Source organism: Heterocephalus glaber, unplaced genomic scaffold, assembly GCF_053883595.1.
Source record: "Heterocephalus glaber isolate CG9 unplaced genomic scaffold, H.glaber_assembly_v1.0 deba00001497, whole genome shotgun sequence".
NCBI classification, from domain to species: Eukaryota; Metazoa; Chordata; class Mammalia; order Rodentia; family Bathyergidae; genus Heterocephalus; species Heterocephalus glaber.
Window position 1 is genome coordinate 19,022,259 of NW_028258320.1, and position 9,950 is coordinate 19,032,208.

Sequence of the window (9,950 nt, forward strand, 5' to 3'; positions counted from 1 at the left end):
AGGCCATATATATATATATTTTTTGTTTTGTTTTGTTTTTTCTTTTTTAAGATAAGGTCTCATGCAGTTTCACTTGGCCTTGAACTATGTAGAACAGGCTGGCCTCAATCTTGAGGCAATCCTCCTCCCTCAGCCTCCAGAGTTCTGTGGTTACAGGTGTGTGCCACCATGCTCAGTTCACAAGACCATAATTTTAATTACTCCTGCCCCAGTGATGAAATGTAAACTAAGGTGTCACTTTGGCTGAACACCCCCAGACACACACCCCAGTATTGGGGATTTGAACCCAGGGTCTTCACACTGAGCTAAATCCCCAGCCCTATTATTTTTTATTTTAAAACAGGGTCTCACTAGGCCCCTAAGTTGCCAAGGCAGGTGTAATTCTCCTGCCTCAGTCTCCCAGAGTCCTGGGATTACAGATATGTCTCACCATACCCCGCTGATAATGTAGTGCATTCTATTAAACAGGTCGACAATAAAATATGAATTTATTCCCAGAGATCTCCTGAAATTAATCTTCCTTTTTAATTTACAAACTTTTTTTTTGGTACCGGGGATCGAACTCGGGTCCTTGCGCTTGCACAGCAGGTGGCGAAACCACTGAGCTAAATCCCAGGCCCCTAGACATTATTAAATGTTCCATTTTTAGCAATTTATTATAGAGAACTTCATTCATACAAAAAGATATTGGATGTGCACCACTCTTGATAGACTTTGGATTAAAAGCTTCACTTTCAGGGCCGGGGATTTAGCTCAGTGGTTCTGCTGCCTGCTGTGCAGGCACAAGGACCCGAGTTCGATCCCCAGTACCAAAAAAAAAAAAAAAAAAAAAAAAAAGCTTCACTTTCAGCTAGGGATTTAGCTCAGTGGTTCTGGCACCTGCAGTGAAAGTGCAAGGTCCCGAGTTCAATCCCTGATACCAAACAAACAAAACAAAACAAAAAAAGCTTCACTTTCACTGCAAAAAAAAAAAAGACACTGGGCTTGGGATGTGGGTCAGTAGTAGAGCAAGATCCCCAGCACCAAAAGAAAAAAGAGTATATTTACCAATTCACACTCAGATCCCACTACCCAGCTGAATGAAAACAGAATTCTCACAGTTAAATCTCCCTTATTTCATTTCTGATTAAAACTGATGTTTTAGTCCTTCTCAAAAGCAGTTTTATTCTAACCTAGAATATTTCCAGAGTCTCACTGCCACAGGGAGAGCTACATGATAACAGCTTCTAGAACAGAAAATCTGAATAGGGCCCAGAAGTGGGAACCATGCGCAATTAATTGACAGGAGCCTGAGTTCCTCTTGTCCTGGAAGGGAAAAACAAAATAAAAACCAACTCTGGAATGCAAAACATTACTCAATTAACAGATCCTTTCATCAGAAGGTACCAAGGCCCCTAACCCACAATTTTTTCCCCCTAAAATATTCTTGTGATATAGGGGAGTAGAATGTATGAGATCCAAAATTATAGGACAGGAGATAAGAGGCCAACCTCTAATATCATATAAAAAGACACAATACAGCCCAGCATGATGGCATATGCCTGTAATCCCAGGATTTGGGAGGCTGAGACAGGAGTATCTCAGCGAGTTTGAGGCCAGCCTGGGCTAGCTACATAGGGAGACATGACTAAAACAAAACAAAACAAAACCCCTCACAATGCTAGCCCAAAGTCAGAATAAAAGCCAAATAACAAAGTTGGAAAAATAGGAAGAACATATTGGTAGGTGATCACTGCTAACCATAGCATATGTTAGTGTCTGCTAATTATATTTATACATAATTTTAATTACTTAACCAAATCAGTCAACATACAAGACCAGAAATTTTGCCTCAGTTTTATTTGAACTAAGTGATCAGCCTTTCTTTAAGAAGCTCTCTTAGAGTTATTAAGAAAATCACCTTCCATGCATGGTGGTACAAGCCTGTAATCCCAGCTAGTTAATTAGGAGGCTGGGGCAGGAGGATTCTAAGTTCAAATTCAGCCTGGGCAATTTAGCAAGACCCCATCTCAAAAGATAAAAGAAAAAAAGGACTGGGGCTGCAGCTTGCTCAACTTAGGGTAGACATTTGCTTCGCCTATGCAAGGCTCTGGGTTCAATCCCCTGTACCAAAATAAATAAAAATCAAAAATCACCTTGCCTCAGGCTGGGGATTTAGCTCAGTGGTTCTGCCGCCTGCCTCACAAGCACAAGGACCCGAGTTGGATCCCTGGTACCAAAAAGAAAAATCACCTTGCCTATAAAATGAAAGGCTGGGGCTGGGGATTTAGCTCAGTGGCATCATGCCTGCCTTGCAAGCTCAAGGTCCTTAGTTCGAACCCCAGTAGCGCAAAAAACAAATGGAATAAAATGAAATGAAAGGGTGGCTTCCTAAACTTTATCAGTTGTCTGTAAACAACAGTATTGAAAGGGCCAGGGATTTAGCTCAGTGGTTTCACAGCCTGCCTCACAAGCAGAAGGATCCGAGTTCAATTCCTGGTACCAAAAAAAAAACCCACAACAACAACAACAGTATTGAGAGTACCAGGTCAGAAATCCCCCCATCCCTTTTTTTTTTTTTTTTTTGGTACCAGGGATCAAACTTGAGACCTTGCACTTGCAAGGCAGGCAGTGGAACCACTGAGCTAAATCCCTGGCCCCCAGAAATCCCTCTCCCCTTACATCCCTCTTCTTTCTGGATATCCAAAAGTCCCCTGGGCAGGAAGTGGCTGAACTCATATCATCCAGCCCACAGGTCCATTTAAACTTACATTGCAATCCCACCAGCTACCATTAGTGGCTGAAAAATGGTGCTATTTGCATACAGACAGCTGGCTGAAATTCTGAGATTTCAGTCCCTTCATTCAGCTCCATGGAACTTAAAATAGTCTTGCACTTGACCGAGAAAAACAAGACTTAAAAGACATTTCTTTTTAAGTCACCACCTGGCTCAGTTTCCTCCAGCAACTAAGTTCTACATCAAAAGGGAGAGATCAGCGACTGCTTGCTGCTTCTGGATAGTTTTCTACTACAGGAAGTGTGAGCGCACTGGGCGCTCGGAAAGGCTGTTCAGAGAAATGCTAGCAGATTTAGTGAAAGGCTCCTTGCATATGTAAAACATCCAGCTCCCTGCAGAGAGGGGAGGTGGCAAAAAGGGCTAAGAAAAGGGAAGGGAAAGTTTAAAAACGGAGGTAGAGTGGTTTTCCAAAGACAAGGAAAAAAAAAAGTAAAAGGGCAACAACAAGGAAGAAAATCTCCATGGGGGTTGGCTATGGGAAAATGAGAAGTTTCAGCAAAAAAGCTGGAATAGGAAGGTAACTGGGATCAAAAGGCTGAACACTAAAGGTAGAAAGACCGAGGGGGAGAGAAATTAATCCAGTGAGCATGGGAGGAAAGACAGTCATGGGGAGGCGGAACAGGTAAAATTGGGGGACAGACAAAGAGTCGGTACAGTGCAAACCCAAGCCTGCCCTTGCCTTTTGGAAGACTGTAGAGAGCAACAGCTAACTCATTAAAATGCTGAGTGGGGAGCAGCGCTGCAAATCCGCGCCCCTGATCTTTGCAAAGAACCAGGGACGCTGTATGCCATTTCCCTCGGATCTTGATGTTGAAGTTTCACCTAAACCATAATGTGGTTTAAGACAAAAAGAGGTTGACAACTAACTAAAAAAACCCCTTCGCTGGGGGAAGGATTTAAGGTGTTTTTACCCTGTTTAACCAGTGCCTATGAAAATCATAAACATATCCAAAGCCGAGAGCACCAAAAATCACATTAATCAATCTTAGTTCTTGGAAATAATATGAACTAATTTCCAAACATCCCCTTGTTTGTATTTATCTATGTGGTGCCCCACGTTTAATTGTAGGCATAAATCCCTCATATGCTCTAATACCCTCTGTTTAACCCTTTCCAAACTTAGTACCCTGAAGCTAGTATCTACATTTTATTATTTTATTTTATCCTTGGCGGCCTTGAGGGAGCAGCTGCTCTCTCGCTGCTGCTCTCTAGCGCCTACGGGAAGGAGCGCGCTCTCACCCAGGAGTTCCCAGGCCGGGTCCTAATCGTTTTCTCGCTCCAAGGTCTGAAAGCCAGATTTCAAACAGTACCTTGAGGTACTGTGCAGCCCATCTAGAGCCCAGGAGTGGAACCGGGGCGGAGGGGAGGGGGCTGGCAGTGACCTGGGGAGGATGGCTGGTTAATTTGGGAGGAGGACAGAGTTCCGGGTGTGGGGGTGCGGTGGTATCCCCGTTCGAGTTCTGACTGTTCTCGGGGAGGCGCGTTCACATTCACTGCTTCACAAACAGCTCGTGTGGGTTCCCTGGCTCGCGTGGAAATGTTACTGGCGCCAGCCGGGACTTTTCCTGACCCCTTCTGGTAGAAACATGGATTTCACAGAAGATGAAATCGAGCAGAGAAGGGGAGGGGGACAGGGAAGAGGCGAGAGGGAGGGAGAAAAAGATTTTAAAGGAATCTCCCAGCCCGGGAACTGGGGGGCGGGGACCGGCGGCTCACGTGCCACATGCCCGGTACCCCTGTCCCCGTCCATCCTGGGGACCCGGCTCTGCGCGCCTCCAAGCCCAGGATCCCCAGGAGTGGGACTGAGGTGGCCGAAACGGCCCCGCGATCCTCGACCGGGTGGCGCTCGTGAAATACTTTTCTCGAAAGTCACTTGACAGACCGCGTCTCCACTCCGGGTTCCCTTCCTCCCAGACCCCTCAGCTCCAGGTCAAGGCGCCCTCTACGCCTCCGCTCGTCTAGCTTCGCCCCTGGCACGCACTTTCCTGGCTCATCTGTGCCCGGAGAGGTTCGGGGACCCGAGGAGACGTGTTTGTGGGGGCTGCGGGAGCACGCGACACCCCCGCCCCCACGCGCAACCCTCGGTCACTCGAGCCTCTCCCGCTCCAGGGCGCTGCGACCCTGACTTCCCCAACAGAGGGCTCTGCAGCCACAGGGCGCTCAGGGGTCCCCAGGCCACACTGCCCTTTCCTGGCGGGTCTGCAACTCTGCCCGAGGTCGGGCCCCAGGCGACCCCGCCAGGCCACCCTGCACGCGCCGGGCCTCATTGTTTATCACCCGCGACAAAAGCGCCCAGGCGGCCGGGCCGGGGGCGCAGAGGATCCCCTGGTCCCCCTCCCCCCGCCCCCCTCCTGACCCCCTGCTTGCGCTCCGGCCCCGCTCATCACCCTCTCCGATGCCCGGGCAGCGTGCGTCCCCCATCCCCACGCCCGCGGCAGCCCGCGGGCAAACTTTCCAACTCGCGTAGGTCCCCACCAACTTCGGAGCCCCGGACCCTGACGGGCAGGGGCGGGCAAGCGGGCCTCGGGGGGACACCTACCTCCTCCAGGCACGGTCAGGGCCCGAGCCCCAGGGGTAGGCAGTTGCTCCGCGAGGGTCCCGGGCGCCAGAGGAGGTAGCGTCGCATGGCTGGGGTCCCGCGGGGACAGGTCCCGGGGGGCAGACCCGGGAGCAGAGGGGCCAGCGGCTGCGCGCACAAAGCCGCGCCGGGGCCACCGCGCGGCCACTCCCCGCCAGGTCAGCCCCCCGGAGCAGCGGCGTCTCCCCGGGACAGACCTCCGGGACTGAGGCTGGGGCTCGGCCTCGCTGGACCCTGCACCGCCGAGCGACAGGCAAAACGCGCCCTGGATTTCCCCAAACCGGAGCTGGACTCCCCTCGGACCCCTCCTCCCTCCCCAGGCCTACAGCTCTCTCAGATCCGTAGACAGATTGCAGGTTAGATGAAGTATTAGAGAACTGATAGAGAGGTCTTAAAATACTCTTTCCTTATCTTTTTCCCCCAGGAGCTTTTAGGCTCAGATTAAAAAAAAAAAAAGTTTGGAGAATCTCTAAAAGGACTGATCCACCACGGGGGGTGCCAGGCCCGGATGGCACCTGGGGAGCACCGGGTCGCCAGCCGTGGAAAACGACCTCAACACTCAAGAAAAACCACGTGAGGGCTGTGACCCTGGACTCAGCGCTTGGTGTCTACAAAGGTCATCATAATATTTTTATGAGCGTTGTGGCCGCGGACCTCGGGGTGGTGGTATTCGCTTTACTGTAATAAAGGCCACGGAAGGGGGGTTTGCACTATCAGCAGTAACAACCAGCAGAACTACGTCCAAACCTGGCCTGAGAAGGGCGTCTGAGCTGTCCCGGAGTGCTCCAGGGCTGTGGTTTCGAGTCCGGCACTGCATAGTTTAATGGGCTCCCCGAACTATCATTCGGGCCAAGCTTCAGGCGAACAGGAAGGAGACAGATTAATTCTCTCCCCTCAGGCTGTCCTACCTCCATTCCCCAAGCACTGCGTCCTCCGCACTTTAGAACCCTAATTTAAACTCTTCTTTTGAGAGATTTCTAAACTTCATCTTTCCTCTCCGATGGACTAATGCAAACGATCCTTGAGCTGGGGTCTAAGCAAAGTCGAGTGAGGTTGGCGAGAGATCACGGCAGTGCTTTCAAGGCTGCGATGGGCAGAGTACAGGGCTGGAAGTAGTCACAGACTGGTGCTGGGGCTGGGGTGCAGCTCGGTGGGAGGCGGCATGCAGCAGGCCAGGGAGTCGCCCCAGCACAGGGAGGGAAGCGGGAAAGCATTTGAGATAAATCTTTTCTTCTGAAACGTGGTCTCCCAATGTGGCCCAGACTGGCCTTGAACTGGAAATCCTCCTGCTTCGGTCTCCCCAGGGCTGGGATTTCAGTTATGCACTAGCATGACCAGCTGCTTTAAAATAAATCTGACACCTAAAGCAGGCTTTCCTCAGTCAATTTTCCATAAGCCTACTGAGGGGAGAGTCAATCTTTTGGACATGGATTTTTGTTTTGTTTTGGTTTTTTATACTGGGGATCCAACTCAGGACCTTGCACTTGCAAGGCAGGCTCAGCACCACTGAGCTAAATCTAAGCTAAATCTGTTTGAGCTAAACCTGTTTTGTTGTTTTTTAAGACCATCTTGGTATATTGGCCACCTTGACTTTTGAACTCTTGGGTTCAAAAAGTTCCTCTTGGACAGGGGATTTAGCTCAGTGGTTTCGCCACCTGCTGCGCAAGCACAAGGACCTGAGTTTGATCCCCAGCATCAAAAAAAAGAAAAAAAAAAAAAGTTCCTCTTTTTCCAGGTGTGGTAGTACATGCCTGTAATCTCAACATTGGGAGGGCCAGGGATTTAGCTCAGTGGTTTCACCACCTGCTGCGCAAGCACAAGGACCTGAGTTCGATCCCCAGTACCAAAAATAAATGAATAAAAATAATAATTAAAAAAAAATCTCAACATTGGGAGGCTGAGGTAGGAGCATCACTGCAAGTTCAAAACCAGCCTGAGCTACATAGTAAATTTAGGGCCAGTCAGAACTACATAGTGAGGGCCAGGGATTTAGCTCAGTGGTTCCGGCACCTGCCTTGCAAGCGCAAGGTCCCGAGTTCAATCCCCAGTACCAAAACAAAATAAAAAACAGAACTACATATTGAGATCCTGTCTCATCTCCCCCCAAAAAAGATCCTCTTGCATCTGGGTGTGGTGGTGCACACTGGTAATCCCAACACTCTGGAAGGCTGAGAGGCTGAGGCAGGAGGATCACAAATTCAAGCTCAACCTGGAGAGTTGAGCAATTCAGCAAACCCTACCTCAAAATAAAAAAAAAAAGGGCTGGGGATGTACCTCAGCACCAAGTCCATCAGTTCAATCTCCAGAACCCTACACACACACACACACACACACACGCACACGCACACGCACACGCACACGAGAAAGAGGAGGAAGGGAATAGGGAGTGCTCTCTTGAGGGCTGCAATTTTAAATTCAGCAACTGAACTAAGGGTGCAGCTCAGGCAGATTGTCTACTTAGCATGTGTAAGGCTCTGGGTTTTATATCTAGCACCACAAGTAAATAAAAATAAATTCATCAACCAAGGAAGACCTCATGAAGAGTAGCTTTCAGAGAAAGGGAAGATTGTGTGTTTAGGAAAGGGCAAATTCAAAGGCCTTGAAGGCAGGACTGTGTCTGTGGTTCACTGTGGATTCTTGTTTTGTTGTTTTACCTTTCTTTTCTTGTCTTTATTTATTTTGAGACAGGCTGTCATTATGTAGTTCAGGCTAATGAACTTCCAGTGATGCTCCAGCTGAGCCTCTCAGTGCTGGGACTCAAGAAACAGCCACCACACCCAGCTTCTTTATATATAATTTAATTTATGTATGCACATATTTAGTTTTGTGGTACTGGGAATTGAACCCAAAACCTTCTGGCTGAGCTACATCCCTTGCCCTTTTCATTTTTTATTTGAGACAGGGTCTCTCTGCTAAGTTGCTCAGGCTGGGCTTGAACTTGTGATCCTCCTGTCTCAGCCTCCTAGAGTGCTGGTATTAGAGGCCTGTGCCACCACACCCAGCTCTGTTTTTCACTTTTTGCAGTGCTGGGGATCAAACCCAGGGCCTTGAGCATGCTAGGCAAGGACTTTTTACCACTGAGCTACATCCCAGGCCTATGCTGATTTTTTACAATAGTAAAAAAATTTACAATAGTAAAAAATTGGAATCCATGAAGTGTGGGGCAAATGTGAATTTGGAAGAGTCACATTGGAGAAACAAGTTTGAGAGTTATCAGATTGTATTTTTTTTTTATTTTTATTTTCTTTTATTTTTTTGGTACCAGGGATTGAACTCTGGTCCTTGTGCTTGTGCAACAGGCAGTGGAACCACTGAGCTAAATCCCCAGCCCTATCAGATTGTATTTAAAGCCACTGTGGCATCTGGGTTTGGTTTTGTCCCTGTGATACTGGGGATTGAATTGGACCCAGGGCTTTCACAGTGACCTATATCCCATTCCCCCCCACCCCATACAGAATTGCACTAACTTGTTAAATTGCCCAGGCTGGGCTTAAACTTGAGATCCTCCTGCCTCAGCCTCCCAGAGGAGGCCGGGATTGCAGCCTTGTACCATATAGTGGTATCTGCTTCATAGACACAATACCTAGCAACAATAAGTCTATCTAGTCCATCAGGCCAAAAAGGGGCCTGATATTTATACAAGAATGCAAAGGGCTAGGTGAGCCCTGGGGAACTGAGCACACAAGGCACCTCCCCAAGGAGAAGAAACCAAAGTGTGATTCTTTCTGGAACTCTGATACCAAAAGCCAAATGTGTAGGCAATTTCCTATCATACTTAGAACTAGCTCACCCCATTCTTCCTGAATAAACTAAGAGTTAATGTCTTATTTCCAATTGCCTTAGAAAAGAAAATTGGAGATACCTATAATGTGAGCATTGGAACAGCTTTTATCTAATTCCTAAAACCGTAACTCTAGTTCACACTCAAAAAATCATTTATTTGTTGGTTGGTTTGTTTTTCCAGTACTGGGGATTGACCCTGGGCCTTTACACAGAGCTGCAGTCCCCAGCTTTTTTTTTTTTTTTGGTACCAGGCAGGGATCGAACTCAGGACCTTGCTCTTACAAGGCAGATGCAGCACCACTGAGCTACATCCCTGGCCATATTATTTTTTATTTTGAGACAGAGTCTCCTAAGTTGCCCTGGGTGGGCTCGAATTCCTCATCCTCATGTTTCAGCCTCCCAGAATGCTGGGATTACAAGTCTGCCCCACTACACCTTGCTTTAAATTATTTTTCATTTACTCTTGCTATATCTTTAAATCATTTCAGATGCCCTGCTTACCTTGGGTGGTACCCCAGGGAAAATATACTTACACACACACACACACACACACACACACACACACACACAACTTCTTTCTTAAAGAATATAATTCCTTACCCCAGTGCATCTGTAGTGCCAGCTACTTCGGAGGCCAAAGCAGGAGGATTACTGGACCCCAGTTCTGGACCACCTAGGCAAAACAGCAAGACCCTATCTCAGGCCAGGGATTTAGCTCATTGGTGCTGCCACCTGCCTGGAAAGCTCAAGGTCCCAAATTCCATCCCCAGTACCAAAAAAAAGACTGACCTAAAAAAAAGACCCTATCTCAAA

The 9,950-nt window shown here is 48.2% G+C and overlaps 1 protein-coding gene across 3 annotated transcripts in view; it reads right to left on the reverse strand.

Annotated features, from left to right (window-relative positions):
- Tet1 (tet methylcytosine dioxygenase 1) overlaps positions 1-9,950 on the reverse strand; it is a 122,317-nt gene extending 112,367 nt beyond the window's left edge. Inside the window, exon 1 of one of the 3 annotated variants that reach the window (XM_013072998.3) lies at positions 9,738-9,950. The gene's annotated coding sequence lies outside the window, so the exon portion shown is untranslated. Of the gene's footprint in view, positions 1-5,315; positions 5,541-9,737 lie in introns of those variants that run through there. The other 2 variants (XM_087184785.1, XM_021259492.2) reach the window with 2 other exon arrangements.